This window comes from Rhinatrema bivittatum, chromosome 9, assembly GCF_901001135.1.
Source record: "Rhinatrema bivittatum chromosome 9, aRhiBiv1.1, whole genome shotgun sequence".
Lineage (NCBI taxonomy): Eukaryota > Metazoa > Chordata > Amphibia > Gymnophiona > Rhinatrematidae > Rhinatrema > Rhinatrema bivittatum.
In genome coordinates this window covers 154,705,334-154,729,443 of record NC_042623.1, presented here as the reverse complement: position 1 = coordinate 154,729,443, position 24,110 = coordinate 154,705,334, and the positions used below count along the sequence as shown (strand labels likewise).

The 24,110-nt window shown below is 45.8% G+C and overlaps 1 long non-coding RNA gene across 1 annotated transcript; it reads right to left on the bottom strand.

Moving 5' to 3' along the window:
- Positions 1-24,102, bottom strand: LOC115099199. Its single transcript, XR_003858709.1, has 4 exons — positions 23,931-24,102; positions 9,698-9,725; positions 6,059-6,232; positions 1-71 (listed from the first exon to the last, which is right to left on the bottom strand). It is a non-coding gene; the product is annotated as an uncharacterized LOC115099199 (long non-coding RNA).
- Positions 24,103-24,110: the final 8 nt, after the last annotated feature.

Genomic DNA, 24,110 nt, shown 5'->3' with positions numbered 1-24,110 from the left:
AATAAATCAGTTGCCCAGTAGATGCCCGACTCTAGGCCTGAGTTTTTCCCATATGAGGGCTGCTTCAGGGGCTACAGATTGAAAGCAAACAATGGGACAATAATTAAAACAATTACATTAATATCAAATAAATATATAACACTCATATATAAAAGCATTAAAAATCCCACATCACAGGATACAATGGCATCAGTACGGACTCAGCTCTCATAACTCAGTAAAGACATTACTGAGCAAGTGTGGGAGTTCCCACATATGCACGCTGCCTCATGAGCCCCTCATTCTCTCCCAGACTATAAGCTTTAATGAGGAATTCACTCCCCAGGGAGGTGGCCGGGTATTAATTATGACTAAATCATCCTGCTGTCTATGGAACAACCTGTTATAGGTAAGCAAACTTGTTTTCTCTATCAACAAGCAGGCATGAGTTAACCATTGTGTGTGGGGGAGTCCCATGCTGAGGAATGCATTGTGGAATGCTTAAAGACAACTTGGACCCCACCAAGTGGAGAGTGGACTACTGGGTGAACAGGCTGCATAGCACTGCTTGTTGTTCAAAGTTATTGTCTCCTTGGAACATGCTGGTCATACTATAGTGAGACATGAAGATGTCCACAGACCAAATAGCAGTTTTGAAAATGTGTTCAGCAGAAGAGGCTCTGTACTCACTAGATCAGAGCTTTCCAAAGTGTGTGTCGCGACACTTTACTGTGTCGCCTGAGGTGTGCCGGTGTGTCGCGCAAGCCCGGTGCACGTGACACACCGGCAAGTGGGAACCAATGCAGCCGCCGGTGGACCTCATCCCACTGGCGGCTGAGCAGTGAAGTTTCGCATGAAGATCGGTGAGCCGTGGTGGAACTTACCGTATTTTTCGCTCCATAAGATGCACTTTTTTCCCCCAAAAGTGGGGGGGAAATGTATGTGCGTCTTATGGAGCGAATATTAAAAAAAAACAAACAAAAATCTAACAAACCCCCCCACCCCCCTGCTGACTCCCCCAAGACCTGCCGACTTAATTTACTGCAACCCCTCACCCTCCTGACCCCCCAAGACCTGCCAAACGTCCCTGGTGGTCCAGCGGGGGTCCGGGAACGATCTCCTGGGCTTCGGCCGTCGGCTGCCAGTAAACAAAATGGCGCCGATGGCCCTTTGCCCTCACTATGTCACTGAGACCGACCAATAGCAGCGGTCGGTCCCAGTGACATAGTGAGGGCAAAGGGCCGTCGGCGCCATTTTGATTACTGGCAGCCGACGGCCCACGCCCAAGAGATCGTTCCCGGACCGCTCCTGGACCCCCGCTGGACCACCATGGACGTTTGGCAGGTCTTGGGGGGGCAGGAGGGTGGGGGGTTGCAGTAAATTAAGTCGGCAGGTCTTGGGGGGGTCAGGAGGGTGGGGGTTGTAGTAAATTAAGTTGGCAGGTCTTGGAGGGGGTCAGGAGGGTGGTGGGTTGCAGTAAATTAAGTCGGCAGGTCTTGGGGGGGGTCAGGAGGGTGGTGGGTTGCAGTAAATTAAGTCGGCAGGTCTTGGGGGAGTCAGGAGGGTGGGGGGTTGTAGTAAATTAAGTCGGCAGGTCTTGGGGGAGTCAGGAGGGTGGGGGGTTGCAGTAAATTAAGTCGGCAGGTCTTGGGGGGGGTCAGGAGGGTGGGGGGTTGTTAATTTAAAGGGTTGGGATGGGGTTTTTTTTTTTGGGGGGAGGGGTTCCCAGAGAAAGAAAAGTTTTCTGATCTGGGGAGTGGACCGAAATGGCCCTCCCCAGACCCGAAAACAAAATGGGGAGAAAAAAAAAAAGCTATACACTCCCCTAATTTGCTCCATAAGACGCCCAGACACAGAGCTGGTTTAGAACAAATTTTTTTTTTTTTATTTTCCCCCTCTGAATCCTAGGTGCGTCTTATGGTCAGGTGCGTCTTATGTTTGGGGGAATTTCAGTGGATGCACAGAGTTACAGAACTGGAGGTGCAGGATTTATATTGACATTCTGTCCCTTCCTATAAATTCCAGTCTTGAAACTGGCCAGCTTTTTAAAATTACGCAGAAGACCCTTTGGACTTTCTTATTAACACCAAATATTCAAAATCTGTGTTCATCCCATCAAGCTCATATATCTCATTAAAGAGGTAAATTGAATAACACAATAACTTTCTTTTATTATTGTTATTCATAAATTAGAACAATAACATTAAGCTTGGAATATTATATATTTTTAATATAAATGAGAGGTTTTCACAAGATAGGTTGTGTCGTGAAACATTTTATTATGTATATATTTAAGGAAACATACATAAATTGTCGAAATACATTTAGTTCGTTTAACCTTTAACCTCTGGTTTGCTAGTAAACTGAATTACTGTGTCCCGAAATTATGTTTGTCTAAAAAGTGTGTCACCAACATGAAAAGTTTGGAAAGCTCTGCACTAGATGATCGCTGACTGAGTCTGTAATTTGTAAGCCAGCCAGCACGTAACACTGTGCTATATAGTTCACTAGCCAATTGGACAAAGTTTGTTTGGCAACTACCCTTCCTAATCTATTGGGATCAAACTACACTATCAGTTGACAAGTTTGATGGTAAGAATGAGTCCTCTTTAGTTTATACTGATTTTCAAAAGTATTTACATGCTTAAAACTTGGTTTTACATGTGTAAATGAACTTTAGCCGTGTAAGTGGACTTTTGAAAATTGATACACTAGTAATTTTTACACATGTAACACCTTTTGAAAATTCACCTCTTACAGTCCCAAATAGTGAAGAATCTATTTTCCATTGCTTCAGGTACAAACATAGGGCCTGATTTACTAAGGTTTTTCTCCCATTCTGTGTCTGTGGGAAAATGCTTAGTAAATGAGGTCCTTAGATTGTAAGCTCTCTGGGATAGGGAAATACCTACAGTACCTGAATGTAATCTATTTGAAGTACTGAAAAGTGGAATATAAATTAAATAAATATAATTAAATAAATAAATAAATAAAAGAATGTAAGCAGCATAACAGCTTGATTAATGTGAAACACAAACTCCACTTTCAGAAGAAACGTGGGGTGGATTTGCGGAACCACCCTATTATGAAAAATCTTAGGTAATGCTGAACATGAAACCAGAACCTGAACGTCACTTATTCTTTGTAATGATGTGATGGCCATGAGAAACAACATTTTTCAGGTGCAAAACTTCAAGTCCATCGACTTGAGCAGTTTGAGTTGGGATAGGACTATGTTGAGATACCAAGGCATTGGAGGTTTACTGATCAGAGGTCTTTGTTGGAGTGAAAGTTTTTGTTTGTTTGCCCAGTTTGTCTGTCTTTTGGTGTAGAGGAGTAGTGGTGGAGGAGTGGCAGAGTGAGGAGGAGTGGTGTGAGTTGAGGAGTGAGGAGTGGTGTTGGTGGAGGAGTGGTTGAGTGGAGGCGTGAGAAGCAGTGATGGTGAAGGAGGGGTGTTGGTAGAGAAGTGTTTGTGGTGAGGAAGAGTGAGGAGGATGGAATTTTAGAGGCATGGGGAGAGAGGAGAGGAGGCAGGAGGACAAGGGCAGGATTGATAGGATGAGGAATAGGAGTAGGAGTAGGGACAGGGACAGGAGTAGAGATAGCCAGGAGGGAAGGGATAGGAGGAGGCAGGGAAAGGTGATAGGCAGATGAGGATGGAGGGAGGGCGGCAGGCTAAGGATATTATGTCTTCTTATGTGTCTGCCTATGTAGTACACCCTTAGTTTAGTATGTTTACCCTGTTCATCTGTGCATACCTACCTTTGTAACTCATCTTACGTTTGTGAGTGCCAACCTTGTATACCATTGTGAACTAGTGTTTTTCACATGGAACGACAGAATAAAAAACACTCAAATAAATAAATAAGGATAGAGAGAGAGAGCAGACGGGAAGGGAGTTGGCAGAGCATGGGGCAGGAAGTGGGGGGAGGAAGGGAAAGGAGAGAGGAGTGGGAGGGAGAGTGAGAGTGAGAAAAGGGAGGACACCTCTCTGGAAGTGGAAGTGGCACCCCCTTCTGGCAGGCAGGCAGCAGGATGCCCTCATCTCAGGGCTATCAAGTTCAGTGTGCAGGATAATGAGATGGTCATTGCAGGTGTCCTGGAGCATTATGCCATGCTGTCTGGCAACTGGGCAGCGAAGACCTCAAAGGCATCCAAGGGCCAAATCTGGTGTAATATAGCCCAGGGCATCTCCAGGTGCAGCAGAGTCCAACGAAGCAGGAAGCAGGTGGCCCACAGGTACCAGGACATCAAGGCATAGTTGAAAGCCATGATGGTGGCCAGAAATAAATATATACAATAGACTGAAGGAGAAGCCCCTTGTCCCATCATCCTCACCCCCATGGAAGAGCACAACATGCAAAGGCTGGAACTGGATGCCTTCGAGGGCAGGGCTGAGCAGCTGGACACCATGCGAGCTGCAGTTGGTAAGTTCATCTCACCTGTAAATAGGCAGGCTACAACGATTTGGCATAAGATACTCACAATGCTTAAGAAGCAAAGTACACCTATGATGCCCAATAAAAAAGGATACTTGCTGCCATTGGTACTTATATATCTTATGTTTTATTTCCACAGCTCTTGTCCATGAAGCTGCTGGTCCCAGCCAGGAAACCCCAGGGACCAGCCAGCAAGCCCCAGAGACCAGCAGCGCAGCAGCCCTTTTGCACAGGACCTTCCTGATGGATGCCCAGACCCAGGTGAACAAGGAGGAGGAGGGGGAGCAGCAGCAGCAGCCAAAGCTCAGGAGGCATTGCAGATGCTGTAACCCCTGGGTTCACCCAGCCCACTCAATGTGTCCCTCAACCTCTCTGGCTTCATGGAGGAGCCTAGCCTTGAGAGGGAGCCAATAGATTCATTACAACCTTGAGCCAGCACACCACAGCGCCAGCCTGAAGCACCACACCCTTGGCAGGAGCAGCCCAGAAGCCCCGTCATGCCACATTTGGAGGCCCAAAGTTCTGCACTCCACACCACCATCACAGCACCGCCACCAGCACCAACAACATCCCTGCCACCAACAGAAGAGTTCATGCACCAGCAGCTGGACCAGCTGGAAAGGAGGCATGGGGCATACCTCTGACACATATGGGCAGAGCTAGTGCGCCTCAGGAGGGCACCACAGGAGGACTGTCAACAGGCAGAACCAGATCCTGCGAGATCAGATTGCCGCAAACATGCAGAATGTTATGCCGCTGGCTGCAGCAGTCAATAGTATGATGAAAGTGCTCAGCAGCCATCTGAGTCTTCCCCAGCATCACTAGAGTCCACACCCCACAGCAGTCCCCAGGCTGATAGATGCCTGAGGAGTAGGCTCCCAAAAGACATGTCCCCCCCCCCCCCAAGTGGAAAGCCACAACGTGGCAAGGTGCCATAAAGACCAAAGGTGGTGGATTTGAATGCCAAATAAGAAGAGTGTTACCAAGAATCTTAGGCGGGCCCTTCTACAGAGTACCTGTGCCGGCTAGATGGAAGAAGCCTGCTGGGCGCGTCCTCACTACAGAGTTCGTATGCCAGCATGCAGACGGGATGATCTAATGTCAGCCATTGTGGCCCAGCAGCCTAACTCTAAAGCCCTCCTCGATGGTCTGCCCATATTCCATCCTCTTTGATGTGACCTCTAGTCACAGTCCAGCTGCTGCCTCTTCTTATCATGTCTCATCTCCTGCTCCAGATGCTGGTGTCTCATCTCAGCTCATGCTGCTTCTGCTTCCATGCTGTGGTGCCTTCTCCTGGTCCTGTTGCCTCCATGCTGCTGTGTCTTCTCCTAGGCCTCCACGCTGCACTCTCCAGTCCTGGTCCTGCTGCCTGCTACTTAACCTTTGCTGCCTTGGCCCTTAGGCTGTCCCCTTGAATGCACTCTTTCAACATGAACTGTCTGGGGCCTTTTCCTAGCCATCACATAGCAAAGCTGTTATCAGTTCCAACATTAGAGCTGTACTGTAGCTAATGGGGGTGCTACTTCCACTTTCTGTGTTTTTTGTTGAAATGAAGATTGTGACAAAAGGATAAGATGCAAAGCCTGTATATGTAATTGTAAAGGGGGTACTCTAATAAAAAATCTTAGATTAAGATTTACCTGATCCTAGGAATACATGATGACTTATAGAGGGATCCGAGGTGATTGCGGCCCGAGTTGAATGGGCCAAAGGCAGTGACAGCAGCAGGGCAGAGGCTAAGACTACTGCTCTGTGAGGTTACCAGGGACTGCCAGAGGCTAAAGGCCAGAACTGATCCAATGAAGAATACAGACCTGTGAATAAAGGAAGCAAAAAAAGATTAAAAAAAAAACCAACAAACAAAAAATAATGTGATACCAGTAAGCTTCCTCATACCCTCACAAAGTAAGAAGGTGGTGCAAGGGAAAATGAAGAAACAGACAGCTGGCTGAGATGTCTGAAATAACTGCAGAAAGAGCCTGATCACTGCAATAATTAAAAATAAATAAATAAATAAAAAATGAAAAGTGCGATAAACAGCTGAGTTGTAGAAAGGAGAGGCACAAATAATGATCTTGTCAAATTTCAGCTCTGCAGCTCTGCCTGGAGGCTGCAGTGGGAAAGGAGCCATCACTGTGGCTATTACCGGAGTATGGCAAATCAAGTCAAGGAAAGATTAAAAGAGGCATCCAAAAAGGTCTGGAACAGGAAGGGAGTGGCAAAAAAAAAGACCCGACTATAGGGAGAATCTGAATACGACCATCCTGTTGCGTTGCGAACCAACGAAGCAGATCTCCCCACCACAAGGGATAGTGATACTTCCACAGGCCAGGGAGTGAGAAAAGAGATAGCGGGCCAACCAGAATGACTCTGTTTATAGGCTGAAATGCATTGAATGAGCTAAACTACCTTCACAGAGCTACATAACAGAAAGAAAAACTAAACTCTGGAGGATAAAGCTGACTGACAGCGATCAGCTATAATAAAGAAGGCTGATGCTGCCGGCAGAGACTTCCTCCCAGGACTAGAGCCGCAATAAAAAAAATATGGAAGTCTATCCCTCCAGCTGCCACTGCCGTCGCTGATGTGATAAGCCTTTCTAACAATTTTATTTTTGTTGTAAAACTGCCGCAGGAAGTTTCATGTAATTAAACAAAAAGTTCAAGCCACTGTAGAAAATGTAGGTAGTGACGTCACTCACCGCCTGAGACTCTTAGAAAGGGGCAGGCAGCAATTTAAGTAAAAATAAAGAAAATTAGGTAAAGTTGAAATAAATGAAAGATAAGGAGCAGGAAAGGAGACCTGGGAGAGGTGAATGACACCAGCTTTCTCCCTCTGAAGAAATTTGTTAATCTCCTATCGGAATAAGTACTAATTAGAGTTTAAGCTGCTATATACAGAAGAAAATACCAGTCGGGGCAACTGAGAATAATAATAAAAATCTAAGTAAAAAGTGAAAAGAATTTAAATAAAAGTAAAAATGTATTCTAAGATCCTGACGGAGTGAACAAAGCTTAGGATAAATAAGGAAAAATTAAAGGAAGTGAGAAATATTTTTTTATGTACAAGATAAACAATTTTAAAGGATAAAAGAAAAATAAAGGTTGAATTTTTAACATTAACGGACCAGCCCACACACCCCCATCCCCAATGGAACCAGATGACGCATCACCGCGCACTAAAGATTAGGTCACAGACAAGCTGATTAGAGATATCGTATCCAGGGACACGTGTCATTGGCTTCCCTGGATACGAGAGAAGGAGCCAGCGTAAGAGTATTAGAACTAGCACAAAGACTGAATTTAAAATTAGCAATATATTAAAAGTCAACAAAGCTACCTAAAATTAAGCAAGAACATCAGTGTTTAATACAAATTAGAGAGGGAACAAACAAACAATATTAAAAAGGAGAAACAACTAGCTCCCAGAACTATTTGACGGAATGACATCATCAAGAGCAAGAATAACCTTGCATTGAAAACAAGAGACAGTTAATTGAGTTAGACAGTTAGGAGATGGCTTGCAATGAGGAAGGAGGTGCTCATCATTACTTTGAATTGCACTAAAACTTTAGGGAAACAGCTAATTTTAAAAAGAAAAGCTTTGTAATGAGTGGTGTATGAATGGAGTGTATGGAATTTTTTTTTAGGTAAAAACTTTTAATATTTTTAAAATTTATTGGAGAGTTGGCTTGAGTAATAAAACAACGGGCGAGATTCCATCAATCAGACTGGCAGGTCATCAGAGCTGCTCTGTTCTCCACAACTTCTTACCCTTCCCACTTACTCACTGATATCCTCTTCCCTTTTCCTTCCATCCCCTCTCATCTTCCCCTCTCACCTCATCCACAACCCCTATCCTGTCCCTCAGCCCTACTCCTCTGTTTTTCTCTTCTCCAGAACGTCTTACCCTTCCCACTTATGCACTCATATCCTCTTCCCTTTTCCTTCCATCCCCTCTCATCTTCCCTTTCCTTCCCCTCACCTCATCCACAACCTCTTCCCTCTCCCTCAGCCCTACTCCTCTCCGTTTTTCTCTTCTCCAGAACGTCTTACCCTTCCCACTTATGCACTCATATCCTCTTACCTTTTCCATCCATCCCCTCTCATCTTCTCTTTCCTTCCCCTCTCACCTCATCCACAACCCTTTCCCTCTCCCTCAGTCCTCCTTCACTCCCTCTTTCTCTTCTCTACAACTTCTTACCCTTCCCACTTATGCACTTGTATCCTCTTCCCTTTTCCTTCCATCCCCTCATCTTCCCTTTCCTTCCCCTCTCACCTCATCCTCAACCCCTTCCCTCTCCCTCAGCCCTCTTCCACTCCCTCTTGATCTCTTCTACAGGGCCGGCTGTTGTCCCTCTCTCCGTACCTCCCTCCCTGTGTACTGTGGCTTCTCACTGCTGTCCCTTTACATGCTGGTCCTCCCTAACCCATTCCCCGGCGGCAGCGGCAGTGGAGGGACGGGCTCAGGCTGTTGTCAGCCCAACCTTTCACTGCTGTCCCTCCCTTCCCCGGCGTCAGCAGGACGGGCTCAAGTTGTCGGCCCGTTCTCACTGCTGTCCCTCCCTGCCCCCCTCCCCCAGCAACAGACGGATGGGCTCAAGTTGTCGGCCCGACGTGATCTCCGGGGGTCTCTCTCGCGTGCTCGCCTCACCACTGGGCTCGTTGCTGGCCCGCCCGAAGCTCAGATACCGCCCGCCACTGCTCCTCCCCGCCGCAAAATTCCACGTCCGCCGCTGCTCTTCCCCCCCCCCCCCCCCGCTGTGACTGGCGTGCTCTGTCGCCCGCGCATGCGCAGCATGTCCGGCAGAGCTCTGCTCCACGCATGCGCAGTAGAGCTGCTCTCTACTGCGCATTTGCGGGCCGTCGGTAAGAGCCCATTTATAAGGTAGATGAATTGAAAATAGAGAGAGTGAGAGTCTGAAAATATACAAAGTAATTCTTTTGAACTTATAGTAGGGAAAATAATTATTGGTTGTTTTATTAATTAGATATTTAACAGTAACAATTAGCTTATACCACCTTCTCACATAGGGTACTCACTGTCACTTAGTATACTGAAGTTACAGAGCTGTGATAAGGAGATAGATTTTAAATTATTTAAAGAATAGTGTTAAAGAAAGAAGGAAAGAGATACAGCACTGGCCAGCAATGAAAGTAAAGAAGAAAGAAGGTAACAGAAAAAAGATAAATACAAGAAACTTTAAACAATTTAATAGCCAGGCCTGAGCTGAACACATAATATAACAAGGACTCACAACAGAGACCAAAGTTACTTACCTTTATAAAGACTTTTGTTGAGATAGAGCTAAAAAGGAAACAGAAAGAATCAGATTCTAAAGACATTGAAGTAAATATGTATCTTATAGCGTTGAATAAGAAAGGAGTTATAAAAAAAAATATTTATCTGACAGTAATATATTGATGTTAGTCATTTAAGCTCTTGTTTAGAATTCAATTGCTAAGATATTTCAAACTGTAAGAGAATATTTAAGAAGAATAATTAACAAATGTGATTGGTTTATGTGAACATATAATCTAAGAAAGCTATAGTTTGAATAAATGTTAAATAAAATGCAAACATTTGAATAATAAGTCTTCATTAAATAGATTTGTACATGATGTTGAACTGTATTACTGTGCTGTAAAATTGGTCTACTTCCTGTCTTATACATAAACACATTTAACATCTACATCAGCCACAACACAAGTGTTTGACCCACACAGTGTACAGTTTACATAATGATGTCATTTCTAACAATGTATGTACAGGTCTGCACAGAATGTGCTGTTCATGTAATTTAAGTTTTGTGCTATTTGCAATCTTGTCCTTGCAGAATGTGATCACCTAAGGCTTTGACTTTATTTCAAACAGTAGACTTCATGTCTTCGCTAATAAAGTAGTCACTGGTTTGAAAAATATACTTCCTGGTTGGCTCCTTTCATTTTGTGGTTTTTGTGTTAATGGTTCACTAGGTACCAGGTTTGCCCGCTACATGACCTTGCATGCTAGAATGCCCTTGCACATTCCAACTATCCACTTATCTAGCAGGCAAGACCATATGGACTAGGCCATACAACTGAACACTCAGTGTATGGTCCTAAGGAAGACAGCAAGAGCTAAAGAAGAAGTTTATTACTGGAGACCATCAGTATTGCCTTCTTCACACTGCATATGCTTAGCTCCATGAAGTTAGCATGTGGCTCATTTAAAACTAATTGGAGAAAGTTCTTTTTTACTCAACACACAATTAAACTCTGGAATTTGTTGCCAGAGGATGTGGTTAGTGCAAATAGTATAGCTGTGTTTAAAAAAGGATTGGATAAGTTCTTGGAGTAGAAGTTCATTACCTGCTATTAATTAAATTGACTTAGAAAATAGCCACTGCTATTACTAACAGTAACATGGAATAGACTTAGTTTTTGGGTACTTGCCAGGTTCTTATGGCCTGGATTGGCCACTGTTGGAAACAGGATGCTGGGCTTGATGGACCCTTGGTCTGACCCAGTATGGCATGTTCTTATGGCAAAAAGAAGGGGGGGGGGGGCAGCGGTCTAGCACCCACTGAGTGTTCCTCCCCTGCTGATGATTCAGTTAGGGGGGGCCTCAAAATCAGGTGAAACATCTGTCATATCCCACTCCAGTTACATTCCTGCTATGTTAGGGAAGGGGCTCAGCAAAATCCACCAGAGAACTCCCCCTGCTCCTCTAGGCCGCGGTGACACAGTTTAGAGGGTACACAAGGGTGTGATGCTCTAATATGGCAAGCAGCACACATCACAAGGCGCCCAGGCTTCTTTACTACTGGCGCCATGGTATGCGTCCACTATCAACAAGCTCAGCAGCATCTGACAATACAGCGTCAAACTGTGCGTCTGTCAAAAATAAGGACAGAAGTTCACCTTGATACTGCTTGGAGAAATTTTTTAAATTTAAAAGTATTGGGGAGAAGTAAACTATTGGGGTATATTATTTAGTGTGTTTGTGTGTTTTATTTTAAATAGGTAGTCAGAAAGTCAGGCAACAAACAGAAGTTTGTGTGTTTGTATTTCCCAACCCTCCCACTCACCCCTAACTCATCCTTTAAAGGCAGGTGTCACTTTCACACTTAAAAAAGAAATTAAAAAAAAAATCAGCCTTTTAACTTAAGCACAGAAATTCCCCACACCTTATCAAGAGTTTGATCATTCCCTTGTAGATCACTACCAGATATATAGTGAATACACTAATACATTTAAAGGATCCTAATCGTATGCAATACTACACCCATAGCAACCTAAAACTTAACTAGGAACTGAACAAATTTAAGAGGAAGGCAGCAGTCCAGCAGCAAGAGGGGGGCCTCCCAGTTTTTTGCATCGAGTGTCACATGTATGATTTTTTACTGCCGTTGAGAAGCTGTATGTGTGCAACCGATGCAAAGAGCTCCTGACTCTCAGAGAACGAGTCCGATCTCTGGAGGCTAGAGTGACAGACCTGGAGGAGCCGAGGCAGACAGAAAGGTATATAGATGAGACCTTCAGGGACATAGTAGCTTAAGTCCCAACTCCAGTCTGGCATCCCTGGTGCTGGCTTGGAGGAGGAAGGTCTCATGATCAGACAGCATCAACCTGGTGCAGCAGGAAATGATCCTGTAGCAAGGACCTGCTCTCCAAGTGGTGCATCGTCCTCTCGCACCGAGGATGTGTCTCCTAGGGCTTCTGCCAAGGAGTAGGGGTGTGCATTCGTTTTGAACTTAAATGTAAAACGCAACTTTTTTTTTTTTTAACTTAAAAAAGTGATGAGGCGAAAACGATCAGATTTCCAACTTATTCAACATAGCTATGTTGAATACGTTGGAAATCGCGATTGTTGATCCCAAATAAAAATTTAAACCCCTCACCCTCCTTAATCCCCCCCCCCCCCCAAGACTTACCACAACTCCCTGGTGATCCAGCGGGGAGTCAGGACGCCATTTCTCAACTCCTTTGCGAGGAGCATGTGACGTCGGCGCCACGTCGGAGTGACGCGGCGTCACGTGATTCCCCGCGGGTTCGCTCCGGGACCCTCGTTGGGCCCAAAAGGAACTTTTGGCCAGCTTGGGGGGGTCAGGACCCCCTTTCGACTTATGGACTTATGAACATAAACTTTTGCTCTGCACATCCCTACCAAGGAGGGACGGGTTAGGTCGGCTGTCATAGTTGTTGATTCGATTATTAGGAATATAGACAGCTGGGTGGCTGGTGGGCATGAGGACTGGTAACATGCGTACCTGGTGCAAAGGTGGCGGACCTCACACTTCACCTAAATAGGATTTTAGACAGTGCTGAGGAGGAGCCGGCTGTTGTGGTACATGTGGGCACCAATGACATAAGAAAATGTGGGCAGGAGGTTCTGGAAGCCAAATTTAGGCTCTTAGTTGGAAAGCTGAAATCCAGAGCCTCCAGGGTAGCATTCTCTGAAATTCTTCCTGTTCCATGTGCAGGTCCCCAGAGGCAGGCAGAGCTCCAGATTCTCAATGCATGGATGAGACAATGGTGCAGGGAAGAGGGATTCAGTTTTGTAAGGGTCTTGGGAACCTTTTGGAGAAGGGGGAGTCTTTTCCGAAGGGATGGGCTTCACCAGGGTGGAACCAGGCTGCTGGCGCTAACCTTCAAAAAGGAGATAGAGCAGCTTTTAAACTAGAACAAAGAGGAAAGCTGTCAGTCTCTCAGCAGCGCATGGTTCAGAGTGAGGTATATTCTAAGGATACTAATGAAGCATTAGAGTTAGGGCATCCCAACAGAGAGGTTCCAATAATAAGAAAAGTAGTCCAAGTGCCTATAATTAAAAACTCACCTGAGCTTAAAGAATCTAATTTATCCCTCTCAACTGAAAAGCAGAATATAAATACAAACAAAAAACTCACTTTGAAATGTCTGTATGCTAATGCCAGAAGTCTAAGTAGATGGGAGAATTAGTGTATAGCAGTGAATGATGTCATAGACTTAATTGGCATCTCAGAGACATGGTGGAAAGAGGATAACCAATGGGATATTGCTATACCAGGATAGAAATTACATTGCAATGACAGAGAGGAGCATCTTGGTGGCATGAGACTAAATGTACAATCAATTCTTTATGGGTAGAAATCCCTTGTGTGTTGGGGAAGAGAATAGTAATAGGAGTATACTACTGTTGCGTCCATCGGTGCTAGACGACTTCACCCCGTTTGCCTCATCTTATTCATGGCTCCTCCCGCATCCCTTGGGAAAATGGCTGCCACCGCGTCTACAAGCCAACCTCTCTGGCGTCCCCGGAACGGCTATGGTGCTGTCTCCTGCCATGCTCCTCTCAAGGGCCTACTAGGGTGCGCAAGTGCACGCCACCCATGTCTTTATTCCAGCACTGGTGCGAACCTCGGGGGAGTTCCCCTCTACTGACGTCACGCCATCCGGGTATATAGCCTGTACTTTGTTGCTAGCTTGTTGAGTTAGCAAAGGATTGGTTTCGGCCGGTTCTAAGCTACTCTACCGTTTCCATGCTGCCGCTGGAAGCTCTCTCTCTGCCCTTCGGAGTATTGCTAACCTAGGTACCTGCTCCTCAGGGGCCTGCTCTCCCTGCCTTGGTGCCGCTACCAAACTTCTTCGACCTGATGGAATCGCATACCAACTGCAACCATCTAGTGAGTAATCTCTCAGTCTATCTCATCCATAGTACTACCTTGCTGGGAAACCTGCACCGGAATCCCCCTATACCAACAGGGTGAAAAGGGTCCCCTCTGCCGAGGGTCCCGAGACTGCTACTTCCAGACTACTTCACTACTGCCACCTCTGGTGGTACACTACAAGCTCTTTAATACTACCCCAAACCAAATATGCCTGATACTTCACTTTCAATGCATATACAGCATAGCTCTCTGCTTCAACGACAGGGGAGAAGAATAACTCATACTTCACACATCCAGCAGAGCTCTCTGCTTCAACGGCAAGGGAGAAGGAAAAAAGGGTTTGCACTCACAAAGCGGGGAGTAGCTGGCTTGTTACGGCGGTTACTACCCCAAACCAAATGTGCCTGATACTTCACTTTCCATGCATATCCAGCATGGCTCTCTGCTTCAACGGCATGGGAGAAAGACTGATACATCACGCATTTCCAGCATGGCTCTCTGCTTCAACAGCAGGGAAAAAAAAACTAAAAAAAAAAACTGATGCTTCACGCATATCCTGCATAGTTTCAACGACAGGGGTGAAGAAAAAAAGGATTCACAATCACAAAGCAAGGAGTAGCTGGCTTGTTACGGCGGTTACTACCCCAAACCAAATGTGCCTGATACTTCACTTTCAATGCATATCCAGCATGGCTCTCTGCTTCAACGGCAGGGGAGAAAAAAAAACAACCAACAAGGGCTGTACAACATAGTCTAGGTAAAACAAATAAGCATGGGTGTAGCTTGCTTATTGCGCCGATTACTACCCCTACTACCCCTAACTAATCAAGCTAGATATTTCATTTGGATGCAGCTCCATCACTGCTCTCTACATTAATGGTGGGGGTGGAAGGGGAATAGAACAAAGAGCTAAGAGAAACAGATAAGTATGAGAGAAAAAATGTGTGAAGCTTGCTGGGCAGACTGGATGGGCCATTCGGTCTTCTTCTGCCGTCATTTCTATGTTTCTATAATACAAGAACTAAACTCTGTGCTTGTGCGTCTGCGTTTAGCCCAGTACTGTGGTGCCTCACGGGGCTCCTCCCCGTGGGCGTGGTCATCTGCCACAGTACCCAAGAATCCACCCAAACACCGCTTAACCATAACAACTACCATCCACCTGACCAAAATGGTGAGACAGACTGGGTAAGTAAAACATCAGGCATGCTAGAGAAATAAAGTTTCTGGATGGAATAAAAAACAGTTTTATGGAGCTATTGGTTCAGGAGCCGACAAGAGAGGGAACAATTTTAGATATAATTCTCAATGGAGCACGGGATTTGGTGAGAGAGGTAACCATGGTGGGGCCGCTTGGCAATAGTGATTTTAATATGATCAAATTTGAATTAATGACTGGAAGGGGGACAGTATGTAAATCCACAGCTCTAGTGCTGAATTTTCAAAAGGGAAACTTTGATAAAATGAGAAAAATAGAAAAAAACTGAAAGGTGTAACTACAAAGGTAAAAAGTGAGCAACAGGTGTGGACATTGTTAAAAAATACCATCCTAGAAGCACAGACCAGATGTATTCCATGCATTAAGAAAGGCGGAAGGAAGGCACAAATATTACAGACATGGTTAAAAGGTGAGATGAAAGAGGCTATTTTAGCCAAAAGATCTTCATTTAAAAATTGGATGAAAGATCTAACAGCAGGAAATAGGATAACATATAAGTGCTGACAAGTTAAATGTAAGATATTGATAAGACAGGCTAAGAGAAATTTGAAAAGAAGTTGGCCATAGAGGCAAAAACTCACAATAAAAACTTTTAAAAATATATCCAAAGCAGAAAGCCTGCAAGGGAATTTGGTTGAACCGTTGGATGATCAAGGGGTTAAAGGGGCACTTAGAGAAGATAAGGCCATTGTGGAAAGATTAAATGATTTATTTGCTTCAGTATTTACTAGAGATGTGAATCGGAACCAGAATCGGTTTGGATTTCAGTTCCGATTCACATCTCTATAGATGTGAATCGGAACCAGAATCGGTTCGGATTTCAGTTCCGATTCACATCTCTAGTATTTACTGAAAAAGATATTAGAGAGATACCCGTTCCAAAGAAGGCTTTCATGGTTGATGGTTCAGATCAACTGAACCAAATCAAAGTGAATCTGGAAGATGTGGTAGGCCTGATTGACAAACTAAAGAGTAGTAAATCTCCTGGACCAGATGGTATACATCCCAGGATTCTGAAAGAACTAAAAAATGACATTTCAGACCTATTAGTAAAAATGTGTAACCTATCATTAAAATCATCTGATGAACCAGAAGACTGGAAGATGGCCAATGTAACTCCAGGAAACTATAGATCGGTGAGCCTGACTTCAGTGCTGAGAAAAATCGTGGAAACTGTTATAAAGAATAAAATCACAAAACATTTAGATAGACATGGTTTGATGGACACAGTCAGCATGGATTTACCCAAGGTAAGTCTTGCCTCACAAATCTCCTACATTTTTTTGAAGGGGTGAATAAATATGTGGACAAAGGTGAACTGGTAGATGTGGTGTATTTGGATTTTCAGAAGGCGTTCGCTAAAGTCCCGCATGAAAGGCTTCTAAGAAAACTAAAAAGTCATGGGATAGGAAGTGATGTCCTTTTGTGGATTGCAAGTTGGTTAAAAGACAGGAAACAGAGAGTAGGATTAAATGGTCAGTTTTCCCAGTGGAAAAAGGTAAACAGAGGAATGCCTCAGAGATCTGTACTTGGACCAGTGCTTTTTAATATATTTATAAATGATCTGGAAAGGGGTACAACAAGTGAGGTTATCAAATTTGCAGATGACACAAAATTACGCAGAGTAGTTAAATCTCAAGCAGATTGTGATGAATTGTAGGAGGACCTTACGAGACTAGAAGATTGGGCTTCCAAATGGCAGATTAAATTTAACGTGGACAAGTGCAAAGTGATAAATATAGGGAAAAATAACCCTTGCTGTAGTTAGACAATGATAGGTTACCACCCAGGAAAATGATCTAGGCGTCCTAGTGGATAATACATTGAAACTGTCGGCCCAGTGAGCTGTGGTGATCAAAAAAGCAAACAGAATGTTAGGAATTATTAAGAAGAGAATGGAAAATAAAATGGAGGATGTCATAATACCTCTGTATCGCTCCATGGTGAGTACGCACCTTGAATATCACCTTCAGGGAGCCAAAGTATTCACGAAGTTGAACCTCCAAGGGGCCTACAATCTCATTTGGATAAAGCAAGGCAACGAATGGAAGACAGTGTTTAACACATGGTATGGCCATTACGAGTATTTGGTGATGCCCTTAGACCTATATAACGCCCCCTTGTTATTCTAAAACATGCAGAATGAAATCTTCAGGGATCTTCTGTATGCCTGTGTCATAGTTTACCTCAATGACATTCTCATCTTCTCAAAGAACCTCTCATCACATCGATAAGGCGTTTGTGAAGTCCTTCAGTGACTACGGGCAAATAATTTATATGCTAAATTGGAGAAGTGCTTCTTTGAAAAGGAGAGTCTACCCTTCCTGGGATATATAGTTTCCAGAAGTAGCTTCCATATGGATCTGGAGAAGGTCAAGTATAAACAGGATTGGGTACAACTTTCGGGCCTTTTGAGCCTTGCAGAGAATTTGGGTTTTGCAAACTATTACCGGTACTTCATCCCCAATTACTCCCGGATCATGGCCGCCCTCACGGCACTCACCAGAAAGGGAGTCAATACCAAGATTTGGCCAACTGAATCAGTTGTTGCCTTCTTTGAACAAAAGCAGGCCTTTCTCCATGAACCGTGCCTCCACCATCTGGACCCCACACGTCCATTCATCCTAGATGTCAACGCCCCTTCCTTGGGTGTAGGTGCCATGCTGAGCCAACCACTACAGTATAGGGGTCCTCTGCCCTTGCTACTTCTTCCACCACAAGATCTCCTCCGTCGAACGGAATTTATGGAATTGCTCAAGGAGTGGTGATAGTGGTTGGAAAGTACAAAACACCGAATTACTATATATACCGACCACAAAAACTTGAAACATCTCCACCATGCCCAACATCTGAATGCTTGCCAAGCCCAATGATCCCTGTTCTTTGCACATTTTGACTTCGAGGTGAAGTATTGGCCTGCTACCAAGAACGCCCGGGCAGGTTGCCCTCCCTCCCTCCTTTAAGGCAGAAGACTCGCCGGATCACCCCAGGCACATCATCGATCCAGCCTGGATTCTCTTGGCCTCTTCTGGGACCATCCCCCCAGGAAAGATGGTTGCTCCATGCTACCTCTGACCAAGGTATTGGAATGGTGTCACTATTCCCATGTCTCAGGTCACCCTGGGCAGGCCCGGACTCTCACATTGCTCCAGCAGTATTACTGGTGACCTGAGATGCAGAGATGTCAGGGCCTACGTGGACTCATGTCCTACCTATGCACAGCAAAAAATGTTGGTGGGACAAACTTGGGGGCTGTTACAGTCATTGTACCCCCAGGGAACCCTGGACCCATCTGTCCACCGACTTTGTGGTGGACCTCCTGTCTGAGTCGTGATCAACCAATTCTCAAAAATGGCTCACTTTGTTCCTCTCCCATGCCTTCCCTCAGCACCTGAACTGCCCCAGCTGTTCACTACCCACATTTTTCACCTGCATATGTCCAAGCATATCGTTTTGGATCGAGGGACCCAGTTAACTGCCAGATACTGGCACTCTCTTTGTTGTAAATTCAACATCATTTTGGATTATACTACTGCCTACCACCCTCAAGCCAACGGCCAGGCAGAACAAACAAATCAGACTTTGGAAACCTTCCTAAGGGCTTATGCCAACAAACGCCAGGACAATTGGCGACCCTCTTTCTCTGGTTGGAATTTTCCCACAATAGCTCCACTACGGGTTCTTCCCCATTTCAGGTTGTATACAGGAAACAGCCTTCCCCGCCACTGCCAATTCCACTGTCTGTCCGTTCACTAGCAACACAACTAACTGCACAAGAGCTCCAGGAACTCTGGATTCATGCTAAAGATATGCTTCAAAAGGCCACACAGAGAGCCAAAAAGGCGATGGACATGCACCAGCGACCGGCGTTGCAGTTCAAACCAGGAGACAAGGTTTGGTTAAGCACCTGCTACATTTGGCTCAAAATGCCCTCCATGAGGCTCATCCCTTGCTACATCGGACCTTTCCCCATCTCTCAGCAGGTGGGGACTGTGACCTACCAACTCTGGCTATCTGCCTCTCTGGGGATCCATGATGTGTTTCACGTCTTCCTCCTCAAGCCTCTAATCTTCACACGGCCATCCCGGAGGTGACCAGACCCCAAGAATATCCACTGAAGAGGACCATGTCTATCAAGTGAGTGAGATACTGGATGTTCAACGTCAGAACAAAAAATGGGAGTACCTGATCTCTTGGGAAGGGTACGGCCTAGAGGAAAACACATGGGAACCTGCCTCGAACATCTTGGACAAGAACCTCCTAAAGGCATTCCACGCTGCTTACCCCAAAAAACCCAGTCCACTTGGTAGGGGGTTTAGAGGAGGGCTACTGTTCTGATGGCCAGCCGGGGGTCTATCCTGTGACCAGCCACACTTACCTACAGTCCCGGACCAAGGGGGGTGGCCCGATGAGCCAACTGGTGGAAACATGGCCGACCGCCACACAGGCTCGATGTGGACAGCGAGGGACACTGCTCAGCTGAGCGAGCACCCCTAGGAGCACATGCAGCTGAGCCTTTTTTTTAAATTTATTTAAAACATTTATAGCCTGCCCTTCCTACGTTCAGGGTTACAATATCATATTCACAGATTTGTTTTAAAACATGGAGACAGTCACATAAAATAAAATTGCATAGCAGCGAATAGTCAAACAATCATACACCTGGATTTAGACATTACAAGGGAGTTTAAATAAAAAGTCTTTAAAGCTTTCTTAAAAAACATAGGATCTTTTATGTTTCTCAGTTCATTTGGTAACGAATTCCAAAAGGTTGGACCTGCTATTGAAAATGCTCTTTCCCTAGTTTCAACCAGATGCTCAATTTTAGGGGAGGGGATATCCAAAATATTCTTATTTTCTAATCGGAGGGATCTCGCCAGAGAATGTATTTTCATGATAGTGTTTATCCATGGTGATTGAATATTATGTAAGAGAGACTGTATGATTGTGGTAACCAGTGGAGTTGCTGTAAAATTGGGGTAATGTGCTCATGAACTGGTGTGTCAATCAGTAAGCGAGCTGCAGAGTTTTGGATAATCTGTAAAGGACAGAGAGTATATTTAGGAAAGCCAATGAAAAAAGAATTGCAGTAATCTATACTAGAGAATAGCAATGTTTGTGTTATTGTTTGTAAGGTTTTGGGTGGACCCTTGGACACTGTGGCTGTTGACCATGCCCATGGGGGAAGTCCTGTGAGGGACGACAGGTCAGGCTCAGCTTTAGGACACACAACACAGAATATCTTTTATTAAACAGAGTTTAGAAGCCACCAGAGGTGGCAGTAGTGAGTAGAGATGAAGCCCGGCTGGGCTTGTAGTCCCTCAGGACACTGGAACAGCGATCCCTCAATGGCTGTGCTGTAGTGGAGAGAAACTGAGATAGTGAGTACAGTGGAGCATACACAGGGTTCTGGTATAAAGCCTCGTAGGTTGATTACTCACGCAGCAGTTTCTCCTGGAAGGTAACACAGAAGCTGGAATAGAGGCAGGCCCTCGAGAAGCGAATACCTGGTTCCAGGGAACAGCTCTGAGAGAGTATAGATGGTAACTCACTGATGGTGTAGGCAGCGGTTTCTTCCAAGCAGAAGTGAGCTCAGGCAGCAAGTCCGGGAACATGGGCCCTCGAGGAACAAGTACCGGTTCCAGACAGCGACTGAAAGAAAAGAGAGAGGCTCCCGAGGAGCAGGTACCCCGATAGAGTAAGTCCAATAAAGGAGAGGCAGAGTAGCTAGGTACGGAGAGCGAATCCCATCTGTAAGGAGTTCCTTCACCCTTCACCACCTTGCTAACTCGAATAGCTACCAAATAGAGGAGGCTTTTGTATCCGGGATGAGTGACGTCATCACAGGGGGACGCACCTGAGGTTCGCGCCAAAGAAGGAATAAGAAGCAGGGCCGTGCGGTGTGCGCGCCCTATGGCAGCTGAACAACATGGCGGGATGCAGCGCCCAAGCCGGACCGGGGATGCCGGAGAGGACGGCAGGCAGACACCGCAGCAGCCAGACATCCATCAACTGCGGGAGGAGTCGCCAAAGAGGTAAGGAGGGCAGAGTGGAGACGTCGGGCAGCGACAGTCGTAACAGTCTGGAAAGCTGTATGGAAAGGGCCTGTGACGGGAAAAGCCCTGTGGCGCCTTAGGATGACATCACAGGCCTGCCAATATATAAGGCCTGCTCCTCAGCAATAGGTCGAACTCCTTGGAGTAGCTGATTGCCACGTTGTCCTGGTTCCTGTTCCTGTGACCTGTCTTTGGTTCCTGTGTCCTCGGTGGTCCTGTCTTCGTCCAGTGGTTCCTCGTTCATCTTCTCTCCTTTCTGTTCCATCTTGCCTTCCTCCCTCCAGACTGATTCCTCAGCTTGGACCCTGCTTCATCTTAGTTTGGATTCCTAGCTTGACTTCGGACCTTCTTTTGACTTTGTTGGATTGCTGCCCACCCTGACCTCTGTTTGTTCTCATTTTTGCCATCTGCTGCCTGCCTCGGCTATTCCTGGAGGAATTCTGCGCTACTGCAGAATGCAGAATTCCCCATCTGTGCAGAATTTGGCAATTCTGCGCAGAAAATAGCAGAGGAGACCCCAGCATGTTGCGAATGGCGAAGACGAAGGCCCGGAGCACCGTTCGCGGCGAAAAGAGAAGGCCCCCGTGTGCCGCACTTCATTCGCGGCAAAGATGAAGGCCCGGCGCGCCATTCGCGGCACACGGGGGCCTTCCCTTTTCGCCGCGAACGGCACGCCGGGCCTTTGTCTTCACCGCGAACGGAGCGCGTCCCGCGGCATGCCGGTGACAGAGAATGGGTGTCGGGGAGGGTGAGAGAGAGCAGGAGGGTGTGAGAGAGAGCATGGGGGGAAGCCGGTGAGAGAGAATGTGTGTGTGTGAGAGAGGGGAGGGTGACAGAGCATGGTTGGTAAGAGGTGGGTGGGGAGGGTGAGAGAGAGCAGGAGGATGTGAGAGCATGGGAGGTAAGAGAGGGTGGATTTCAGAGAGGGAGCCTATAAGAGGGGAGGGGGATGCCGGTGAGAGAAAATGTTGTGTGAGAGAGGAGGGGGGTGTGGGGGAGGGTGAGAGCAGCTTGGTTAGTAAGAGGGGGAGTGGGGGGTGCTTGAGTGTGGGTTTCAGAGAGGGAGCCTATATGAGGGGAGGGTGACAGAGAGGAGGAGGGTGAGAGAGAGAGCATAGGAGGTAAGAGTGCATGGGTGGGGGGGGGGATGCTTGAGTGTGGGTTTCAGAGAAAGGAAGCCTATATGAGGAGATTGTGAAGAGTGTGTATGTGTGTGAGATTGGGATCGTGTGTATGTGAGGGTGCTAGCCTGTGTGAAGGGCTGCGTGAGAGACATAGGTAGCTTGTATGAGGATGTATGTGTGAGAGAGAAAGGGAGATTGTGTGGGTGTGTATGCGAGAGAGGGCCCTGTATGTGGGGATATGTGTATGTGTGTCTGCGAGAGAGTGAGGGAGCCTGTATGAGGGGGTGTGTATGTGGAAAGGACACTCTTACAGTGAATTTCTAGGAAAATTCTGCTCAAAATATTCAAAATTCTGCAACTTTAAGTAATAACTTTTTTCTGTAATAATTTAAAATGTAATTACTTAGATTGTCATGTAAATTATGTTATTTTGACCAATATAAAGTTTGCAGAATTTTCAGTTTTTGTGCGCAGAATTTTAAATTTTTTTTGCACAGAATCCCCCCAGGAGTACTCGGCCTCTGCTTGAACTGGCCGAGTACTCCTTCTTCTTCTTGCTGGCCTTCTACTTCTGTGATGGATCCTTCACCACCCAGAAGCCCCGCTTAAGTCCAGCCAACTCCAGCACCCAAGGGATCAACCTCCCCCCCCCCCCCCCCCCCACTTTCATGGCTGGTTCCAAGCCTGATAGTGATCTGTCAGTGGCATTATTAATAAAAGTTAGAGCAAAGCCCCTGAGCCAATGCAAGCTCATGAACCCTGCAGCAGTCCTAATCTCTCCTCATGAATGGCTTATTACCACAGAAACTCATGCAAGGCCTGCAAGTATATATTGCCCCCAGGTTCCCCGTGCCCTACTGGCTTAAATTGAGATTTTAAACACGAATGCTAATATTGCTGCTGGCACTCGAGTGCTGTTTTCATTTGGGGCTCACAGTTTGGGAAGCCCCTGCCTTAAATGTACTTCTTTCCTCTTCCATGAAACTCTACCAATTCAATTTAAATTGCATGGTACTGACAAGTCTTGTGAGGACAATGTGATACCTGCCAGCACTAAGTGGTTTAACCTGAATTCTTGGACAGTAGCAGAAAGTAGCACTATTCAGAAGCACTACTATCCGGCTTCAGGTGGAACAGGCAGCAAGAAAAGGCAGTGGAGGCAAAAGATAAATTTGGTTGGGGTGAAGAACTGGAAAAGAAGCAGTGTAAAAGACTGGCGGGCAAAGCAACAACGAAAGAGACGTTATCACTGTCAGTGCAACAAGCTGATGGCTTGGTGATAGCGTCCCAACAAGATGCCGTGACAGTGCCCACTCATGATGTCCCTGTCCGGCTGGCCACCATTGGATCATGCTAGGCATTCTAACGATTCCGAGCCAGCACCCTGCACCATCACAGCCCATTACTTCTTTTACAACCTAACCAAGCTAGAGAATAAAGAATATCTGGGAAGGAGGAGGAAAGCTTAAATGTAAGTAAAACAAATACCTAAAAAGATAGGCTAGTCTGCCTGATGGAACAAGGCTACAAAGCAACATTTGTTACATAGCAGGAAACGAAAACAGAAACCGCCAACTGCAACCATTCGAGTTGAGAAAGGAAACCGTTATTTAGTGGGAAATTGCTACTTCCTCCTTCGCCGCTACTTCCTCGAATAAAAACCAGCCT